Source organism: Haemaphysalis longicornis, unplaced genomic scaffold, assembly GCF_048455015.1.
Source record: "Haemaphysalis longicornis isolate Haplotype H1 unplaced genomic scaffold, Haemaphysalis longicornis Haplotype H1 scaffold_3, whole genome shotgun sequence".
Lineage (NCBI taxonomy): Eukaryota > Metazoa > Arthropoda > Arachnida > Ixodida > Ixodidae > Haemaphysalis > Haemaphysalis longicornis.
The window spans coordinates 173680044-173703825 of NW_027526335.1; the positions used below are offsets into that span (position 1 = coordinate 173680044).

The 23782-nt window shown below is 43.4% G+C and overlaps 1 long non-coding RNA gene across 1 annotated transcript; it reads left to right on the plus strand.

Annotated features, from left to right (window-relative positions):
• Positions 1-9979: 9979 nt before the first annotated feature.
• LOC144175803 (uncharacterized) lies at positions 9980-12401 on the plus strand. The gene is made up of 2 exons (XR_013323694.1): positions 9980-10099; positions 11978-12401. It is a non-coding gene; the product is annotated as an uncharacterized LOC144175803 (long non-coding RNA).
• Positions 12402-23782: the final 11381 nt, after the last annotated feature.

The window sequence follows — 23782 nt, forward strand, 5'->3', positions numbered from 1 at the left end:
GGCACATATCTTTACATACATAGATAATGTTGGCTCCTCTGTATATTTAGATATACGGCATGGCTATAGGAAACACCGAGCGCTGTCCCAAGAGTGTGGGTGATCTCTTGAACTAGGAAAAATTAATTAAAGAAACCACACTAAAGGAAATCACACCAAAATTATGGAAACCACACTATCATGCATATAAAGCTAGGTTAAACTAATTCCCTTCCCTGCTTGTGCGGCGTGTGGTATTAGAGTGACAAATTTTGTTTCGTGCTGACTGTAGAAGATGTATCATGGCTTTGGCACGCGTGTACACCGTACTGGTGACAGCTGAAATGTTGATTTTATAACACATTGAGGAGGTTTACAATTTGTTCTACGCTGCAATATTCCCCTCACTTAAATTAGCTGGGTCTTCTCAAAGTAGGTAAGAGTAGAGGTGCCACTTATAAGCCAAAGCGATAATTTTCCCACTGGGGAAAATACGGCTGAAGTTTTGCGTGTGATCGAAAAGTGGTCTCCGAAGTGACCGACGCCGCAAATTGTCGTTAGACAAAATAACCTCGTTAAATTGGGCCAGGTTTTGCACCCCGGGCCTATCCAAACCGAGTTCAAGACGCATTCATTGCCTTTTGTATGGCTTATTTATTCTGACATGGTATGTATTAAAGTGAGGTCCACAACAAAACACCGGGGACTAGAAAGCAAAAAGACGTGAAACAAACAGGGCAAGCGCTGCCGTTTCGCTCATTCTTACTATAAAAAATTCACCATCTTCCCGTAGGGGAACCCTGAGTAGTATGCGAAGCAGCCATGGGGTCGACTCAAGTTCCCGTTAGTTGTCAGTTCCGTCGCGGCGTTGCGGGAGGAGAATGAGGGGAGCGGAGCGCGCTTGCGTCACTTATACCGCGGAGCTACAGTGGCGCCCCCAGCGGAGTATGCAGCGGCTACCGTCGCGTCTCTAACTCTAAACTGCTTCCCATTAACGCGCGCGGAGCCGCAGGTGTTGCCATTCGTTGTGCAATCCCGGAGAGGAGAGGAGCTCAGGAGAGGATAGTGGAGGAGGAGAGGAGAGGAGGAATGCCGGAGAGGAGAGATGAGACAAGGATAGGAGAGGAGGACGAGGAAGAGGATGCGCAGGGGGGGTATGGACGCCGCACAACGGGACGTACAACGGCGGACGCACAACGGCGAAGGGAACAGGCGCGACCATGAGCTGCTCCGCATCTAAAAACGCCTTCCTGTGCCCTCACACACAGATTGTGCCCACTTGGTTCCCCCGTCTGCAAATGAGCCCGTGACACAGGCTGATACGGCGACGTGCTGGCGAGGAAGCCGCAGGCTCTGTATGCTCAGTAAGGTCTTTCAATAAAAATTAGTTGAAGTGCAGCGCTGTTTCGGCTGCTTTTGTTCTCCTTTTTGGGGCTGTTTCCCCACCATGGAAGTACACCAACTCGCCCAAGTACCAGCTTCCAGTTTGTAGTGACATCTTTATAACTATAGAGTGACGATCGCAAATGAATTGGTTGAATACAGCATGAGAGTACAATCCTTAAAAAACGCATTGAGCGATAATATATAAGCAGTTTAAAAGGAAGCAACAAGGAGCATATCATAAAAGGGGGTTCCAGTCATTTTAGCCATAGACGTCTTTGAGGTGAATGATCCTGATACCGATAAAGGATCAAGAGGAAAATAGTAGTGCAGCATTTTTATTAATGAAACCCGTTTCGCATAAATTCTTCCATACTATCAGAAACTACAATCACATCGCACATTATTGTTTCCGGATTATACAAGACACGTAACGGGGAGGGGAAACCGTCCCAGTCAAGAGTTTCATGGCGAATTTCTTGGTGAGTTTCTTGGTGCATACTCCGAAAAAGTATGCATCCTTACAATGTATAAAACAACGTTGAATTGTTTCAAAGTTGCAAACTCTTCACAAAAAAACAATTGTCACTCTTGAATACAGAGTGAAGCAGAAGATATTCGAGCTATTCCACTCCGTGAAAATACATAACAATGCAGCTAAGGAGAAGCGACACGTCTTTTTGAACAATGAACTCTGGATGGCAGCAGTCCTGCCACTAGCCATTCCTCCACGTTGAAGTTGAAGTTGAAGTTTATTTCACCACAACGATACCCTGTGGTTTATCCAAAATAGAAACAACTGTGGCATAGAAAGTGGGAAAAACTGCGCTATACTAGCTTGACTAGCCCCACCTCCCATTTGTACAAGGCAACAGAAACAACGGCGCACCAAACCCCATGCGGTCCTCACGTATGATTAAAAGAAAAGAAAATAGCATTCTGGTGGTTATTTTTCCAAGTACAGTTTACATGCATACATGGGTGTTTACAAGCCCAAAACATTGTGGGAATGGAATAAAAATAAACGAATTTTATGCCACAATATAGCCCCGTAACAGAAACAAGTACACTGGTGGAATTTGCATGCATTTATAAGTGCTGGATGCAAGTTCTCTGGGTTTATAGCTCATTATACGAACAGATTTAATACATCACTACCTGAAAGCTGTTCTGTAAGCTTAATCTTATTTAGTATGTGTGGAACATTCACCCTCCCTAGATAGTACGAAATCTTGGAATAGACGCATCTTTTTATGGTGAATATATAGTCATGGAAATAAGAAGAGAAGTATCGGTCCAGAGAAGAAGACGAAGACCCAGCTGTGCGGTCTCCCTCATGGCCGACATCGTCTATATAGTGTAAAAACATCACTCGCATCTTCCATGGTTCATTTCCTGCGTCCTGCAGTCACGTAAAAATATGGACACTGCATTAGGCGGACAGTCTACAAGCCCAGCAAACTTGGAAATTTTCGACAGCCGTGGCAACCGAGAGCCTGGTTGATAGTCGCCTTCACCACCATGACCGTATGGTGCAAATCAAAATTCACAGACATCTTTCGGGTTTTGTGTCGCGTGCTCGGCCGTCGGAGCTACAGTTTGAGCTCCGAAGGACCCCTCTTTCACCAGCAGCTGCTATGAGCAATCTAGCACGCAAACCAACAAATGAACAAACGAACACACGCGAACGGGAACTATTCGTGGTATGGAGTTCCCAAGAAATGCTAATGAAGTTCCTTTTTCCATAGAACGTATTTAAAAGGGCAGGAAGAAGTGCACGGAAACCTATCCTTAAATGGCAACGAATACTTGGGCGAGTTGGTGTTCCAGCGTAAACACTCCGATAGAGAATGTACGAGACAGCGCCCGACCTGTGCATTCTTGTCTATTCTATGTTGCACTATAAAACTTCAACATGAAATTGCCGTAAATATCGTTACGTGGCGGCAGGACAGACGAGACGAGTGACTGTTGATGCCGCAGCTTTGTATTTACGGGATATTGCCACATTGCGATGCGCTCTCTGCACAAGAGGCCATGATAGCTCAGGCAATATGGTGGTGGTAGAGGTGGTGGTGCCACAATAATGGCATCCACTGCTTCATCGTCATTGGTGGTAGGTGCCGGGGGCCCTATGCGCCAGTGTCCAGATCTTCTTCCCATTAAAATACCTTCGCTACAAAACACTTGGTACCAATAGCACATCCCCCAATGGCCGGCTATTCTGATGATACAGAGGAAGCCCTTGTCCTGTATTTTAGGACGGAAATAGCCGTCTATATGTTGCACGCGAGGTGGGCTGAAACTGGATAGCAGTTGTGTCACCCCCTACTTCCTGGTGCTATGGAAATAGAGCTTTAGCACTTCAAGTATCCTCGAGAGGTGGCTTTCCCAGTGCTGGGTGAGAGGTGGCTTGCCCAGCAGTAACGGTTGGCTTGCGTTGCGTGGGTGCACAATCGTCCAGCAAAATAGGTCGTCTTGGCACAAGTCTAAGCAAGCGACTGCTTGCCAAGTCATGAGCGAATTACCATAATTCTTTCTGTGTCATATCACATCAGGCGGTGTGATCATAGGGCATGTTTTAGATGCGACGCATCTCTTTCACCCGCCTTGTCCCTCCGGCGTAGTCCGGCGGCGTCCGCATCCCTCCCCCATTCTCCTCGCCGCGCCAGCTGCGTGCTAGCGCCGCTCTCACCGCAGCGCAATCTGCGTGTTAGCGCTCGGCTGCGCTCGCTCCGTCGCCGTGCCGGCCGTGCCAGCTGTGCGTGGGGACGGGTTAACACATGCGCATGCGCTGCTCTGCGCTGCTCTCTCTCATTCACCTCACCGTACATATAAACGCGGTAACTGCGCCGCACCGCTCAGTCGTTCCGCCGGCGCTCCTCCGATGACATCCTCCGGGGACCGCTGATGATTTGAAATGGAGACTAACAGGCCTGATATCGCGATGGTCGGTGCAACCGTAACAAGCACCGGCCACCCCATAAAATTTACACCATCTTCCCGCGAGGGGAACCATGGGGTAGATGCGACGCTTCGGGGGTGAACATGCTGCGTAAATAGGACACACAACAACAGCAATCCACACGCTAACATAACGGAAACGCAACGGCAACCCCCGATGCGTCGCATCTACCCCATGGTTCCCCTCGCGGGAAGATGGTGTAAAGTTTGAATGCGCGTTCTGAACAAACTAGCATTTGTGTGGGTCCATGATGTACGCATGTGTAGGAATTCTACTAATGCTGCTTCTAGTTACTTTGTTTTTATGGCGTAGGTGTTCATGGTTATGGTTTCGTGGATTTTTTGCAGCATTTCTGTGTTCGTATAATAGGCTCACGCGGACTAAATCTCCCAGTGCTGCGTCCCGTGATCTTGTTTTTACTGCGTATGCGTGTATGGTGATGGTTCCGTAAATTTTTCGCTTCACTCAACAAATCTCGGGCGACAATAACGTCTGGCGGCCAACCCATCTTTATTGCGAATGCTCAGCAGAAAACCGATGTAACTTTCGCCTATCAAAACTTTCCAAAAGACAATTATATGATACTTGGCTGCTAACATGATTTTAACGTTACATGAAGTCTCAGTTAACTGTCATAAATACTTAGCCCGCACTGAAGTTGTCATAGGTACAGAATTGTTGCCGGCTGGCAATATATGGGTATCAACTGGAGGGGAAAGACAGCCTCGTATTGGCCCTCTAGGAATAAAATCTAGCCTGCGCATTCTCTAACAACGTCGGTTGTGTGTATTTTATGCAGTGTCGCTGTACATGCAACTTGAAAGAGAAAAATGGCACGCAGTTTTTTCCTTCTGCTAATAAGCGCTCACACAGAAAAGGGAGAGAGCCAATCCCAGTTCTATTTCCAAGAGCGTCCTCTAAAGGACCAGCCCCTCGTGTTCCACAGCGCTAATTTTCGGAAAGGAACCCACCACGTCTTATAAGACCGTTTCCTAACTCTTTAGGAGAAAAATGTGAAGAAATTAGGCTTATATGTTTAGAGGTCGTTTAGTGGTCCTTTTTCATGAGCTACAACTGGGAAAAACTGCCTTCAGTTTATTTACCCCAACCTTCTGCTTTGCTCTTAAGTAAAGTCAGGTAGAATGGGCATTTTTTTTCTCGGTTATCAGCTTTCCAAGTATCAGTCATTGCCTGTTCTTACTTTTTGTAATCCATGTTTTCTCACTCCGAGCTCCGTCGATGGTATTTTATATTTCTGATCTACATATCGCCTTCAAACTTTTTCAATTACTGCAACTGGGCTGCTTTCCATAAAACTCCTACTTACTGCTCCGCAGTGTGCACACATCATACGCACCTCATCGATATATTCAACGAAAGTAATGACATGCCCACGTACATTTATAAATACATAGTGCGCATAGAAAATGTGTCATGTCTGCTCGTCTGCTCTTCTAGTGGGCTAATCGTATTCATTTTATGTTTATGTTGAACTTAGCTTGCATTACACGTACGGTTAACAAAAATTTGGTGCAGTTAGCCTTGTGATCACGTAACAATGATTATCAAGGTTATATCTGTCTTTTTCTTGCACGGAATATTTTAGTGAAGGGGCACGAAAATACAAACATGAGTTATACGCAAGTAATTATCGCTTTCATGCGCGTGCCGAAGAACCGTCACAAGAACAAACTCCATGCAGTAGGCCGTCCACACACTGATTTCGTTAAGCTTTGCAGAACTCTGTGAAGATAGTCACCCGGGTCGGCTTAGGCACAGCCGTTTTACAAAGGTGTGTACGCGTAACTTTGCCTCCTGATTGCGAGTGCAGCTGAGGTGACGTCGCTGACCCCAAGGCACACGTGTTTTCTTGTTCAGAAAATATAATCTTTTTCTTCTGAACCACTCCAACAATTTTGGCTAAGGGACATCCAATAGCTATTGTTTGCTGTTTTTTTTAACCGCCGCGTGTGACAGGCGATACTTAAGGACAGTTTTATCAGCTGACAGCAAAGACCCGACGTCAGGCTAAATTTTTACCTCAGTGTCAGCGAAGGTGGTGTCCCTGCGATTTTGCATCTGATGAAGCAGTAACTATTTTCATTGGCCTGCTTCAAGAAATGTAAAAACATGCGAGTTCCGTCTTTACAGAAATCGCTCAATCTGCGCCGAAGCTAATCAGTGAGAGCCTAAAAAAATCTCAGCCTGCGTTTTTCAAACCACGGCTTCCCCATACCAATCCTATCAAAAGTGATACTGGCTGCCTCATGTAATATTCTGTGTATTGATCTCTTCTCTCTGAACCAAAAAAATCCTTCAAATTTCGTTCTTAAACTTCCAGTTTGCACTCAGTAGCAAACTAAGTTGCACATTTTATTGAAACAGATATAAATGCGTGCTGCCACGCTTATGTAAATGTCCTCTAAGTTCTGCAACAGCCCATCTATCCAAGACTGAGTTCCCCTCGAAGCTCTGTGAAAGGAAAGAATTACCGAAGAGGGACGGACTCTCCGAGGGAAAATTACGGCTCTAGTACAAAGCAAAGGTCAGCGCAATGGGTCACCCACACAAATCAATGCAGTGGTCGCTGTAACGGTGTCCGCAAAGAGTCATTTCGCGGATGTTGCCAACTGTGACGTGGCAACCGTAGATGTGCTTGAATGACCGTAAAGGAGGCTGAATTACCGCAACCTGAAATATACAGAAAAGAAGACTGGCACTAACTGATAACAGAATCTACTGACGCCTGAAGCGCACATTCTCTTAATCCTCGTCCGGCTTCACGTGAAAAACAAGCTACGACTGTTTCCTGGATTCCCACCTTGTTTATGATGTCGCGCTTGAACAAAAGACACCAGTAGATAGGCCTGACTAGCACCTCATTCTTTTGTTTGAATGTTTTATTCGCTATAATAAGAGAGCACTACAGCCTTTTAATTTATAACTATGACCATTATATTAAAGTACAGTTCTTTGCTAATTGAGCCCCGCCCACTTGGGCAACTCAATATGCAACGAGACTGTTATTTAGCAAATCAACATTCGAAGATCAGAGGTTTCATCAGTATCTTATCAAAAGATTCCGAAGACTCACTTGTAGCAGACGTTCGCGAGGCATTTCGAGATACGTCCAACTATACATGTAACCCTTTCTTCACGCGCAAAATTATAACAACCTTGTTAAACATAAAAACAGTCAATATACATGACGCCGTACCTGAAGCTCCGAGACGTCGCCTAATGTTATGAGACCAACACCAAGGGCTTTTTACCTGGCGAGCCTACATGAGCAAGATATTGAGTTAGAATGAACTTAATATTGCAGAAAAATGACTAATTTCGACTTCCCTGAATTTAGCAATTCTGCGTAGATTGTGCAAGATGTCTAGCTATTGTCGTCTAGCTATTGTGGAGGGTGACATGTAACTTAGAAGGTTGAGGCTGAATCCGCCCGATGCTCTCAATCGCCCTACAGGCATCTGACCGGTAGTTGTCGCTGTTGTTTATTTTGAAACTTGCCATCATGCCAGACCTCTGGTACGTGTATGGTATGTCCAACTTATACCAAGAAAGGCAGGTTGAGGTCAGGAATGTTGATTGTAGGGTAAATGCGCCGACACAATGCAGGCGATGAGGCGCGCCGTAGTGGAAGGCTCCGGATTAATTTTGAACACCTGGCGATCTTTAAAGTGCGCCGGAAATCTTGCACACACGGGCGTTTATGTTTTTCGCCTCCATCATAAAAGCGGCCGCCGCGGCCGGGAATAGAACCCGCGTCCTCGTGGTAAGTAGCACAACGCCTTATTCACTGAGCCACCGTGGCCGGTGAGGTGAGAAACGTTGCTGCGATAAATGGTGACCTTGGAGGTTCGAAAATTGCCGTGCTCCATTAGTTCAGTGGTAGAATGTGGACTTTGCATTATAAATGCCTCCTTTGAAACAATTTGTACCATGGCTTGTTACCCTGAATATTTCACCAGAATACAAACTGTCACTGGCCTTACCACGTTAAAAATGTCTGTAATATCAATTTTAGAACGATGTGTTTTCCTAGTGAACGGCAGTGTTTGGCAATATTATACCAGCGCTCTGGTTTTCTTGAGGCTCGCAGGAACCACAGAATCCCTGCATATAGTAAAAGAGAGTTTATTAAGGCCTCAGCCTTATATGTTTATTGAAAGCCGATCTCAAATAACGGAGGCGTCAACAACAATTATACGAACCAAGGAAGGCCAAAAGCGAAGCCAAGCATGCAACCAATCTATAAGAAAGTATAAATTACAACCGAAGTTAGTTAACGACAGATCAGTAATTGAAATCAATGCTCAGTAAGCCGAAATAAGGTGCAATAAATAGATGAAAATAAATAACCTATATTAAATATATTTATTCGAGTAATGACTTAGTTATCAATATAATAATTATTATCGTGGGATGAAGGGGGAATATAATGAATAAAGACAGATAAGCCCGAACAATGATACATATTTGAGGATTACCATAGAGAAAAACTTCAATACGATTACTCAGCAGAGATTAAGGTGGGTTAAGAAGGATCAAGTTAAAATAAAATGATTTATTGATGTTGTTTGATTGTTAGTTCTGATTAAATTGGCTGAATTAAGGGGGATTAAGATGGATAAATGTGGGTCAAACATAAATAAAATGATCGGGGTGAGAATTCGGGAGGATTTAGGTGAATTGAGGTATATTAGGCTATCACTTCGGTGGAGTGCGGAAGCCTGAGGTGGATTAAGACAATTCAGTGTGGATAAAAGAAATAATACAGAAGCATGTTGAATTAACGTGGATTAAGGTGTATGAAGATAAATTAGGGAAGGTAAAAAAGCGTTGCTGCTCTCTCAACGTGTGAACACGTGCATAAAAGGCCCCGTCACAACTACACGAGAGGATGTCGCTTTCAAAGCAGATAAGACGACTTGGGCGACAGGGGAAATTTCTGAACCGAGCTAAAGTAATAAAGACCTCTTTGAGCTAACGTTTTTCTTATTGATCAATTGTGTAATTCGGATTCCCTGAGGAACCATCTGGCGATTTCCTTTGCTTTCAATACAAATTCACCGAAATTACGTACAAATTGGTCGGGCCCTACATTTTTAGTTTCGCTGGAGATTGCAACATGTACTTGCGAAAAGATCACGCTTAAGCACTTACTACTGTTCAGAGGTAACCACCACTAATTCTTTAAAATATCTGTGTTCATCAACAAACAACCGGCAGGGCAACAATGACAATTAGCCGGTCACTGAATGCGTATAAGCTTACACAGAAGAGGTTCTTGCCGTCTATACCAGATAAAGTACAGTATCAATCCCTTGCTTCTCTTCAATTTTTCTGCTGATTACAGCAAGACGTCACGGCACTAAAAAAGCGTCATAAATACAGCAGCGCAGTCGTGCCATTTCTGTGTGCTTTTGATGTCGTCAACGTGCAGTTTCGGTGAGTTCGTGCAATGCAGGCGGTTCCGTGAGAGCCGGACGTCGTAAAATGCGGCACAGGGCAACTCCTGTTCCCACGAAATGATAAACATCGCTTGTGGGGAACTTCTATAACACTACATTTCTGGCATGAATCGTATACAGCTTCTTGTTATCGCCAGCGTTGGCAGACAGTGACACGACTCAGCCAACACCGCTATCCGTGTATTTATTGCACCCTTATCTTTGAGAAGAGAAAGAAGGGCAGCGCGACTATATAAAGGGGGAACCAGCACGTTCGAAGCAGTCACCAATCGGCACTACATCCAAAAAGGTGAGTCACGTATTCTAGTTATCCAAAACTAGTATTTTGAGCAGGTCAAATTTCTAAGATTTGATTATCAGATAGCAGAACACTAAAATACCATATCTGGAACTGCCGGTATAGTTAGAGCTAAATTTAGCCTCAAACTGACAGGTGCACGTCATTTTTGTTTGTGATGAATTCAAATTCGCATATTAGCTAATTTGCTTTACGTAACACGCACGCGGATTTCATCGAAATAATTGGTTGCGTGACTGCATGAGTGGGAATATTCTCGACTTTTTAAGTTGTAGATCCCAGCAACACAGTTATAACTGAATGAGTGAACATCTGGTGAATCCGTAGGGCGTCGCTGTCGTAAAACCGGAGTATGACGCAAATATGGACTGCTGAAAAACGAAATTAGGGCGCAAGGAAAACAACGGGACGTGTCTTTCTACAGTTATCTGTTTGTGCTCCTTGAGGCTTAGAGCGTCACCCTAACAAAAGGCATTACGAGGTGGAACTAAACACCGCAAAAAATAGTGGAAACGCGTCGCAACGACGGTTGCATGTGTTTCGTAAAAGCCAGTGTCCCGTTTGTAAAAACAACTCAGCAAGGTGTCGCTCGCATTTTTACGACACCCTAGTGCACAGGTAGCTGCTTTCCAATCAATGCGGCAGGTAATCCATCGTCAGCGATTCGGCACAATGCGCAGTAACCCGTGCATTCCCCCGGTTTCTTGCAGTCCGCATGTTGAGTCGCAACCGCCTCAGTGTATAGGCTCACTAATAGCTCTAGCTGTGTTTTCAATTGCTTGCTTCGACAGCTGCAATGGGGAACACGTTTTGCGTTCGTTTTCGCCATGTAATTCAAGTATTTCTTACATAAATACCCACCTTCAGTGTGCTTGGGAGATGCCCCGTACACTGCTTGTACTCCGCCAACACTGTAGTCGTTCCCTTAGGACTCAACGATTGCTGCCCTATAATGTGATCATGTGAGCGTTGTTAACATCCCCACACACGGCTTTGGGCTCCTCACGGGGTACTTCTTTAGCAGTGGAGTACGGGTGATTGCAGACTGCGTTACGAGGTCGTATTGCGGGTGTAAATGTTTTACACGCTAGTTCATAAACGAGAGATAACGGTTGTAACATCCTGCCTCTGTCAGAAAGCAAACGGTTTGTTTTTTGTTATTTCGGTTTCCTCTAGCAGTAACCCTCGAGGCCTGGTTTTAAACGCAGGGATTCAAACTTTTTACGGGTGTTCCTGCATAGCGGCCACAGTCAGCATAGCACACAAATAACCTAAGCCAGCCATAAAAAAAACCTTCTAATAAAACTAAAGCCATACTAGTCATAAGAACAAAACCAACCTTGCAATCAAGTATTTATCAGTCAATCGATTGCATTCCGGTAACCACCAAACTTGACGGCAGTGCAGGGGTAATAGATGCGGTTTCTCGCACGTTGATTACAAACCTGGAAAGGCCTACATCGAAAGCTGCTCCAGTGGAAGGAGGAATTGTGAGTTAGCTGTTGGGAGAAATGGTGGAAAGAGTACCATTAAAACTAGACATGTGCTACGTGCACTGTTTTTGCATTTTACCTGCATTATGAGTCATGGTCAAGTAATATAGAAATAAATTCTAGCGCTGTTGGTGGACTGGTGGCTTCATATAAAAAGTTTCTTATAGCTCTAACCGATCAACAATACGCTTGTCTGTTCAGGCCGGACTTCTATTGGCAGTTCGAAAGCTTCTCAGGGGAATGTGCTGAAGGGTTTCACAAAACTGTTTCGAACTGGCCTAATTGCAAAATTAAATTAAGTACTAGAATGAAGCTTTGTTTGAGTCCGAATGTAGCGAGGTGCAAAGAACTCACAAAACTTTTTATTTATCTCCAGGCACAATGATCAACAGCAGAACTATCATCATTGCCGTTGTGATCTTCGCAATGGTCTTCGCAATGGCCAGCGCTCAGTTCGGTCCTTTTATGGGACCCCGTTACGCCGTCGGTGGACCTGTCATGGGTCCGGGCTACGTAGCTCCTGCTCCTCAACCAATCTACAAGGGCCCGTTTGGGGGCATGGCGCCTATGGGAATGGGCCCATACGCCGGCCCATACGGTGCAGGTGGAGTGTACGGCCGATAAATATCCAGAACACACGCCCGACAACTTTGTGGACCCTACCCCGGTGACTGGGAACTTCTGTCTTGAAGAAGATGAAATGCAAGAGAAGATGCGCCATCTGAATTTGTGACAAAAATTACCCTTTCTAGAGTGATGATCTGCAGAGTAAAGGAATAAATAGCACCTACAACACCGTCCGTTGACTGTGCGTTACAAATCACTTGTTTGTTTGACTTATCGATTGATTTATTAGATGTTTGATTGATTGATTGATTGATTGATGGATTGATTGATTGATTGATTGATTTATTGATTGATTGATTGATTGATTGATTGATTGATTGATTGATTGATTGATTGATTGATTGATTGATTGATTGATTGATTGATTGATTGATTGATTGATTGATTGATTGATTGATTGATTGATTGATTGATTGAACTTGATTTGTCAGGGACTCGTATGCTATTGGGGAGAAAGATAATAGGAATCTGATAGTGGGATGACACGTCCTGAATCCCGCAGCCAAGTGCGCGTCGGGGGTTTGAGACTCGACATTGATTTCATGTTAAAGAGTGCCTGCAATATGGCGGCCAATTACCCCGCTAAAGAATGGTTTGATAAGGACTACACCTAGGTGGGCGATTAGGTGACTAGTTTTTTGCTCTCATTAAAGTAAACAAACCCTTCGCGAACGCTCTGCAGGCTCACATAAAACGGTAGAGGTCACACTGTGCCTGTTCGCTGTACATGGCGCACTTGTGTGACGATGTAAGGGTCGTTAAATGCGTTTATTTCGTAGGACTTCTTGTCAGGGGCGGCTATGCGCGACCAGAAAAAACATACTTCTCCCCTGCGAGTGTTAACCCTTATTACCAAGTATTCACCCCTTCTAAAAAATAGTGCTTAATATTATCAGTCCGGTTGCACGTTAACTTATTAGACCATGCGCTATCTAACCTATCACCCCAACCTTTCCCAGCCGTTCTGGACACAGATACCACCGATCATTTTCCTATACCGCTCATTTTTACGTGGACGTGCTTGAAAAATGCAGTTCTCACTCTACATCTGTATTAATTTAGAGAAGCTATCAGGGTGACTGGCTGGTGTACCATTAACTCTATGGATGATGCAGAAGTAGCACTGCAGCACTTTTCTTCCCCATTTGTAAGAGCTGTGTCATCTAGCAGTACTACTCTAAAATGTCAAAAAAGATTCAGTTACCCCAACAATCCTTGGATTACTAATGAACTTTTAGAAAGCATGCGAAAGAAAGATAATCTATACAAGAAAACCAAAAGGCAGCCCTTCAATTCCAATTTAGCTAAGCTATACCAAAAATACTGCTCGCTCCAAAACATTCTCTTAAAACAGGCGAAAAACGCTATTATGAAACGAATTTGCTAAACACGAAAATAACCCAAAACACAATGGAATCTGTTTAGTAACTTTCTTAACACGACTAGAGTTAATTCCTTAATACGAAAAATTACCTACAAAAGAACAAAACTAAATAAACCTACTGACATTGCCGAAGCTTTTTGCGATTATTTTTCCTCTGACTATAACAATACCCCTCAGTCAGTGAATGCGGAACTTCGTATGCGCCGTGCTAGCCAATATTTCTTTTTATTCCCGATTAGACCAGAAGAAGTGCTGTCTACGCTTGGTACACTAAAAACCAGGAGCCCAGGCCTATACAATATTTCTATTCGCCATTCGAAGTTAGTTGTCGATATAATCGAAATACCATATAATCGGAATACCCATATAAAAAATCTAGTATTTAGGTCTGCAACGTTCCCATCTTATTTTAAAAAAAGCAAAAGTGATACCCAGTTTCAAAAATGGCGATCGATTATTACTATCTAACTACCGCCCCATTTCCATTCTCTCCAATCTAAGTAAACTAATTCAACAGCTGTTTTGAAAAAGTCCTAATAGCTACCGAAGTTTAATATACTAAACCCATGTCAATTTGCCTTCCGGTCTGGACGGTCAACTGACATAGCTTTGCTTTCGTTAACTGTCTTTATGAAGAAATCTATTGACTCTGAAAATTTACTAGGTGAGTTTTTTTAGACTTTACTTAACATTTGATACCATTAATCATGAAATCTTGTTTAATAAATTAGAAGCCTATGGTATAACCGGGCCGGCATTTTCATTTTTGAAAAGCACTTACTAGACAGACAATACACTATATATGTTGCTGATACTACTTCTGAATAGAGAACATTTAATCAAGGCGTTCCCCAGGGGTGAATCTTAGGTATTTACTTTTTATTTTATATATTAATTACATTGCCGATTGCATTAATCCCTGTCATTGCGTCTGGTATGCGGACGATACTACAATATCATTATCTAATAAATTAATAATTTGCCTTACCTCGGTCTTAAATGCAGTGCTTAACATCTTTATCCACGGGTGCCCTGAAAATTACATAATTATTAACCCAGAAAAAACATCTCTTATGATATTCAGTTCGTATCAGAAAACTATCAATATTTTTCCGGAACTAAAACTTGGGCCCCATTTAATTGCACCATGTGACAGCGTTACTTGCCTTGGCATTCATGTCGACCATATCCTTACATGTAAATCGCCCATTTTTAATCTTAAGCAAAAAACCGCTATTGAGGTACGCGCTTTTATCAAGGCTCGCCGCAATTTCCCTCATTATGCTTTGTTGCATTTATATTTTGCTTTTGTTCACAGTCGTTTCCATTATGGCATCGTTTCATGGTGCAACGCGTACTCTTCTCACGTTTCATCGGTTCAACATATTCAAAATCAATGTATTCGCATTATAACGTTCAGTTGACGTCGTTCCTCTGCCTCAGGCCTACTACGTCAGAATGAAATACTATCAATTAAAGCAGCATCTCAATACAACATGGGAATATTTTTTTACAAATTACTGCGGTGCTACCGTTCTTATGATTGGATCTTGTTAGTTTACGAATAAAAACCTTCACCACATTTTCTGGTATTAATAATTTCTTATTACCAACTGTTCATACTAATTACGGTAAGAACACTTCTTGTTTCGCAGCCCTCACGTTGAGGAATAATTTGCCTGTTACGGTTAAATCATCGTCTTCTATTACGTGCTTTAAAAAAATCTTTCTTCTGGTAAGGAGAGCTTCTTCTGGTTTAATTACGATCCTCCTTTTGTTCATATTTATGAGTTGTATTATTGTTTGGTTGTGCCGTTATTTCATTTGCGTGACTGGACATTGTTTGTATAACTTCTTGTAGATATATTAGGCTTACTGTTGAGTGCATGAAAATTACTGATTAACTTCACTTGTCTTTTTACTATTATGATGAGATGTCACGCCCATTTGCTGCTTGGACAAATTTGTTTGTGTATTCATAATCGAGGGTCACCTTACAATCTTTTGACTATGGGACCCTCGTCTGTGTAATAATGTTTGTATTACTTCTTATAAAATAAACTTTCACTTTTACTATCATAAAATGTTCAGTTTATCATCATCATCACCATCATCATCACCAGCCTATCTACGCCCACTGCAGGGCAAAGGCCTCTCCCATTATTCTCCAATTACCTCGGTCCTGTGCCAATTGTGACCAATTTATCCCCGCAAACTTCTTGATCTCATCTGCCCATCTAACTTTCTGCCGCCCCCTGCAACGCTTGCCTTCTCTAGGGATCCACTCTGTTACCCTTAATGACCAGCGGTTATCTTGCCTTCGCATTACATGCCCTGCCCACGTCCATTTCTTCTTCTTAATTTCTACCAATATGTCTTTAACACCAGTTTGCTCTCTGACCCACTCCGCTCTCTTCTTGTCCCTTAATGTTACACCTATCATTTTCCGCTCCATTGCCCGCTGAGTCGTTCTCAATTTAAGTTGAACCCTCATAGTGAGCCTCCAAGTTTCTGCCCCGTAGGTGAGTACCGGTAAGATGCAGCTGTCATACACTTTCTTCTTCAGCGACAATGGTAGGCTCCTATTCATTATCTGAGAATGTCTGCCATATGCACCCCACCCCATTCTGATCCTTCTAATTATCTCTGCCTCATGGTTGGGATCTGGGGTCACAACTTGGCCTAAGTAGATATATTCGCTTACCACTTCCACTGCATCGCCACCTATCTCAAACTGCTGTGCTGTCCCGAAGTTATTGATCATTACTTTAGTTTTCTGCATATTAATTTTTAGGCCCACGGTGCTACTCTGTTCGCTCAGTGCGGAAAGCATGCTTTGCAATTCGTCCCCCGAGTTGCTTAGCAAGGCAACGTCATCGGCAAATCTGAGGTTACTGAGGTATTCTCCATTAACCCTTACTCCCACCTGTTCCCAATCCAACGTTCTGAATACTTCTTGTAAGCATGCTGTGAATAACATTGGAGAGATTGTGTCTCCTTGTCTGACACCCTTCCTTATAGGTATTTTACTGCTCTCCCTATGGAGGATGATGGTAGCTGTAGACCCACTGTAGATATCCTCTAGTATTCTTACATAATGCTCATCTACCCCCTGGTTCCGTAATGCCTGAATGACTGCTAGGGTTTCGACCGAGTCAAATGTTTTCTCATAATCTATGAAGGCTATATATAGGGGTTCAGTATACTCAGCGCACTTTTCTATCACCTGATTGATCGTGTGAATATGGTCCATTGTTGAATAACCTTTACGGAACCCTGCTTGTTCTTTAGGTTGACTGAAATCTAAGGTTGCAGAGATTCCGTTAGCGATTACCTTGGTAAATACCTTGTAGACGACTGACAGTAAGCTGATCGGCCTGTAATTTTTCAAGTCCTTCATGTCGCCTTTCTTATGGATTAGGATGATGTTCGCGTTCTTCCAAGATTCCGGTACCATTGCGGTCATTAGGCATTGCGTATACAGGTTTGCCAGTTTTTCAAGTACAATTTCTCCGCCATCCTTCAAGAGGTCTGCTGTTATCTGATCCTCACCAGGTGCTTTGCCCGTTCCGTTTATAAATACCCTGAAATACGAACACAGCGAAAATATCAGCCCACTTCCCCCCCGCAAAACACCTCCAGCCTGGCCATCCAAGACCGCAATAAAGACGTGCCTAATAAGCAAGCCACTTTTGTGCGTTTAGTCGATCGCCTTATTAGAGGGGTTACCACTCTCCTCCGTCTCGGTGTGGGCACCGCAGTTTCATAACGTCCAAAAAACAGTCAGTCCCACTCATTTGGTCAAATCAGATAATGCCTTGGGGTACGCGAGCAGTGTCCTAAACCGATCTACAGGTGAGCATAAAAGCACTAATCACGTTTTCCAAGCTGTGTGTCAGCACACCGCAACAGTGCTTTTAGGGCGGTATAGCGCAAAGTTGATAATTTATTGTAGGAATATATTTTATGTCCGATCATGCAGCGGAATACTTTAGTCTGGTTTTTGCTATACATCAGCAGAGTGTATATTGAATGCACTTAAAATATTATTTTGGTTTCGAAGGTCAGCATCTTTAGGGTACCCTGATACTTTTTCAGAAGTGATTGGATGAACTGAATGGTGGTAATATTGTTTAACGTAAAAAAACATGAGCTTTCACGGACTAACCAATTTAGCCTCTACTAGAATGCTACAATACGCTTGACATAACACTTTGTACGAAATTAACATAGCTCAACCGTCGTGTTTACTTCGCGGAGAGTTGAAATTATTTATTGGGATTTGGTTAACGAAACAGTTGCGATAACTCATGAAAACAGGTTTTTTTTTGTACAGCTGGTACCCAAAAACTCAGCTAATAACTCATACCCGCTGAGGCAGTGCGCACTCGTGAAGGAGAGAACGATCTCCCGAGCGGTGGGGATGTATCTGGTATACAGAAGAACTAGTACGTTACCTGAATCTTCAGCGTGTACACATCCCGAAGCATGCAAAAATCTGACCTAAAAAAACTCATTCTTGCACAATATGCCTTGGGGAAATATATTCAAGACACTCCGGTTATTGCCATCGAATACTTTGATTTTATGTCATTTGATTTGTTTTCTTGACCAAAAGCAAGGGGAGGCTGAGACTAAATCCGGATGTAGTCTGACAGAGGCCTCAGGTACCCGATTCAGACTGCGCGCAGATTTAAGCAATTCTAAATAAAATAGCACAATCATGATAGGACAATAGCACAAAAGCACAGTGATTAATACATTTCCTCTGTATTGTACAAAGCATAGGTTAAATATGCACAGAAAGACGAAAGTGTACACGTAGACTTAGCAATCCGCAGGCATGAAGTTTCAACGGTTAGACAACTACGTCACACATACGTAATAATGATGATGATGATGACGTCCTCAAAGATTTTGCCACGTGCCCACAAGGGGGGATTGGCCAGGGCTAAATCGGTTGTTAAATACGTGGGACTTCAAAATACTAAATTATTTCCGTAAACAGGCGATAAAAGGAAACTTAGTTATGAATAAAACCCGAATTACCCATTAATTAGCGCCCTACAGCAATTGAAACGACCTGAAGCACAAAGAAAATTTGAATGCAATTATATATATCTTTTTTTGAAAGCCCCAAATTTGATGCGCCAATAGATAATATGTGGAATCGAAAAAGACATCCCCAAACGCTCAATTGGGCCCTTCAAAAGCAGTTGTCTAGCTGTTGAGAAATGGCGGCAGTCGAGAAAAAAATGTTCGATTGTTTCAGGACCTGGCACCGCACACATAGTTCCGTAGGTGAAAGTCCTTATCTCAACAGATGGACATTAATCCTTGGGATCCTGCAGCGCAGCTCGGTGAAGGTCACCTCGCATTGCCGATAATCACAAAAATGAACGTTCCACCCGAACTTTAAATGTTGGTACTCTTCAAACGATAAAAGAGAGTCTGAACGAGTAGCTTCTAAATGCCAATATCGTCTTAATCTTGAAGATGGAAATAGAGCCCGATTAGAAATTCCGAATTGAATGGGAGCTGTTACAGTGAAATTAGCTAATTGGTCAGCTAGCTCGTTGCCCCTGAGGTACGTATGTCCAAGGACCCAAGACAAGGGTACCTCCTTCACGTGCCCAGGAAGAAAAAATAATAGTGTGCGGTACAATGTAGACACGGAAGAGGAAGTTAATGCCGATATAACTGCCATCGAATCGGATAATATGATGATTTTGGATACATGCTGCAGTACTTTGCATAAACCGAGAGCTATTGCTAAATATTCGGCCATCAAAATCGGTGTGTAATCCGGGATTCGTAACAAATAACTCCAGTCTAGAGATTGTGGAAAAATACTAATTCCAGCTTTCTCGCCATTTTGAGATGCATCAGTATAAATCACAGAAGAAGCAGGATGCTTGGAAAAATATTTATTTAAAATAGCGGCTAATTGCGAGCGGGGGAGAAGTTTTGCAGCCGAAGGGAAGGGGTTTTGAAAGAAAAACTCAGTTTCTCGCTTAACTGTGGATACCGGAATAACTTCAGATAGCTTAACCGAAATACAATCCAGGCATGATTGAAGTAATAGCACTTGGGGGGAAATGCGTCTAGGCTACGGAGATGTGAAAAACAAACTCGGATCCCAAATAAATACAGGCTTGGCAGCTCCAGGGGGGGGGGGGAAGGGGGGGTTCGTACATGCCAACGTAAGTTTGAACCGTCAGCAAGAGAAATGGGACCCTGAGTTCAGGAACGCGAGCCTCTAAGTACAGAACTCGGTTCGATACGAACCGAAGGAGGCCAAAGCAAAATCGAAGAATGCGCCTCTCCAACAAATATAAAGGTCGCAGTTTGTAGATAGGGCAACTGCAAAACAAGACCCACCCCAACTCCATTACTGGCCGGACGTAGGATCAGTACAACAGCAAAAGCGTGTCCCGGCGCATTCCTGCTGGTTTCCCGCATAGTCTTTTAATGCGACCAAATGCTCTCTCCGGTTTTGTGACTGATTAGTTAATATGTGTATGCCTATCAAGAGCAGACGTGTATGTAACACCACGATACTTCAGCGAATCCATGTATTTTAGTTCGTAAAAGTCATTTACTTCCTCTTTTAGGGGAACATATCGACATACCCCTCAAACAATTATCTATAGATCAGTGTTGAAGGCGTTTCCCTTCAGTAACTTTTATTGAACCTGTTTTTGAAACGTGGGTTCCCTAGCGTAGAAGTTTTATTTATCTCCAAATTTATTTATTATTTCGGTTAGCTGGATCAGGACAGACTTCTCACCATTGTTTGTTCTTACTTATCGAGTGTTCAGTATTGTATGCCTGAGGTGGTAGCAAGAAGATTTAATGTTATGTTGATTGTGGGCCTTTTTTATAAATGGTGTGCGAAACCTTTATGTTCAGCTCGACGTATTGAATACTCATTAAATATAGGACTTGTCCGGAAATTTGCGTAAGATCCATGATTATAAAATTATATGCGGGAAATTTTTTTTTGTAGTACATTTAGCCTGTTACAAGTTGTTTTAGTTGTGTTACCCACACCAAAACCACGTAGCATGGTTTCGAATAAATGAGGGCATACACAGGGCTCCTCTACATGTTCTAATCCCGCCTTCCTCGTCTCCCTGATCGCCATTTGTAATGACGCCATACCAACTTTCAGCTCACGATTCTGTTATAGAGTTATCAAATGGGCGATTCTATATATGATACCTACACTTTTAGAGAGGTTGGTGGGCAGGTGAGGAATATATGTATTTCAGGAAAGTTGTTCTTGAAACCTAACACCTAAGAACTTCTGTTCCCTCACTTGCTTTAGTATTGTTCGTCAAATATGATCGGAATATTTTCTCGACTTTTTTACTGTACGAACGAAATATTCGATGTGGGTGTCCCAAAACGAACGAAGAATTGGTTTATTCAATTTATTTATGTTGGCCCAGAGGGTCATGGAACAAAGAAATGATAGGAGTAACACTTAAGCACAGGAAGCGAGATTCCTGGATCAGAGAAAAACTCCAGTAGACGATATCGTAACTGAAATAAACGAAAACAAGCGGGCTTGGGCTGGCCATGTAGTTGGACAAAAGGACAAAATATGGACCACCAAGGTATTCGCGTGAATACCCCGAGGCTGCACTAGAAGAAGGGGAAGGCTATTAATTCGATGGAGGGACGAGATAAAAAAATTAGTGATAAAGACTGGACTCGAGCAGCGCAGGACCCAAGCAGTTGGAGGCCAATGGGAGAGGCCTTCGTCCTGCAGTGGACCTGTTGGTGATGAAGATGATGATGATATGATTTACAGAATACTCACAGCACCTGAGGCATTAGAGGCTGGGAGCACCACACGTAAAAGACAGCATAAATCAGTAAGGCAACATCAGTTCTGCAGTCACTTAAACAGCACCAAAAACAGAAACCAAAAAAATGCGTAAATCACAGACACGTATAGGCACATGTAATATTTGTATTGCTACAGCAACATAGAAGAGAAGTTATCAGGGTTCTGTAAAATAACAATAGGACGAGGTAGACGGTTCAGTTACTAATGGTTTGAGGGCAAAAGCTTTTTAATCCTACATCAGTTTCCAGATACCTTCACGAACTTTAAATTCATAAACTAAACGTCAGGCTAATAATCATGTTTGAGTATGTACTGGTCCTGCCTCCGAGCTGTAGTGGAATGATTAATGAAATAATAAAGCTTGAAGTGAAGCTTTCTGTGGCGGCTCTGCAGAAGTTTCATTCCAATTTTGCGTCGTCGAAGTCACACTGAAGTTCATCGTATAATTTAGGGAAACGAAACGGGCGGCTTGGTTTTTAGTTCGCTGAAATTTAGAATTGTTTTCAGCGGACCATGGGTCCAAGACCCTACAGGAATATTCCATAATCGCTCCTGCGCTTGTGTCACCCGTTTCCTTAAATTAGGGTGCACTGTCAGAAGATATGGGGAGTCGACTCAAGAGAGCCACCAAACCCCACCGAATCTACAGGGCACCGGTGACAAAGGGGGTGGCCGTCTGATGTGCGACTTTCGCCGACTAGAGCGGCAAGAATGAGCAAGAGCCTTGAACGAAAAAACAACAAAAAGACTTATATTTAGACAGGCAAGTCACAAATACAAGCACGAGGTAGCAGATCGATAATGACAGACAACTTAGATGGAATTCAAATGCAAGAAACAGTCCAATTAGACAAAATGATACAAACAGGAGCGTTAACAAATGAAGATTACGAATCGGAGCAGTTAACTAAAAGAAAATGAACAGTTCGATGCTTATGAGAGACAGAGTCCCAGCATATTCACCGACCGGGCCGGACGATGCACCGCTGTCGGAGGCGAGTCGGCTACCTGGGAAGCGTGGCTTCGCTGTAGGCCAGGCCGTCCGAGACGATCACGGTCATTCGAGGCCCGGGAGCACGTTGGAGTCCTCCAGGGCGCGGGTCGCCGATGGTGTGATGTACAAACTGGCAGGTGCCGTTGTCAATCACGACGTCCAAACGTAGCTGGTTTGTTTAGGCGCGGCTTCTCTTTTTATAGGCGCGCCGGAGGGGAGAGGGAGAGCACAAAACACAATTCGCCCGCCGCCGTCAGCGAATAACTTCACTCTTCTCCCTTCTAGAATAATCGACGCTCTTTAGAACTGGCAAGGCCACGCGCACCTCCTCGAAAGTACTGGAAGCTTCGACGAAACCGGAGCGGCGGGGGTTTTATTTTTGTTGTTTTCTTGCCGGCGAGCCGGCGGGTGATCGTATTACCGCCTCTTCGTTCGCGAAAGTTCCAGCCTTGTCTCGGGGCGAATAGAACCGGACTGAATGAATCGGACGAGTGTAAGAAGAATTAGGCGCTGTAAAATAAATGAAAAATTTTTATAAGGTACTTTTAGTCGTCGTACGCTCGAGTTTGTGACAGCTTGGTTTGTAAAACGCTGTCTACAGACTGGACGAAAATGTTTAGCATTACGGTAGAGAAGCCCCAAAACACTGGAGGCCTGCACAGGTGTCGTATCTACATGACAGTTGGAAGTGATATCAGGCCTTATGAAAACTCCCAAGTAGTTATAGTCGAACACCTGTGTAATAATGTTCTAATATTTAAACTATATTAAACAATTTAGGGATTTCGTTTCTGGTAAACATCATATAGGCGCAATTTGATGAGTTCAACTGCCTGGGCCAGTTTTGAAACCCAAGGGTAATTATTTGGACATCTTGTTGTGAGGCCCCAGAATCGTACCTTCTACAGTCATCTGCATACAGCTTCAAATGACAGAGACCTCCATCGGTGATAACATTATAAAATATTAAAACAATAAAGGACGTATTACAGATTCCTGTGGTGGACCGGATGTAACTTTTACCATGCTAGGCTCACTCTCAATAACTATAACTAACTGTCATCGCAGCCTTATACATTCCTGAATCCAAGAGATGAGCTGTGCACTAACGTTAGAACGTATTCCTTTTTTAATTAGGAGCGAATTGGGAATGAATGAATGAATGAATGAAATCTTTATGAGAACAACAGGTGCTGCTGTTAGGGCACCCGCCCGGTGAACGGAATCCCTACTCCAGGATTTCCTGCTGCGGATGGCGTTGCGGCCCTTTTCCCCAGGTCGAGCTGGAACGAAGGGTCCTTGATGCTCAGCCGGCCTT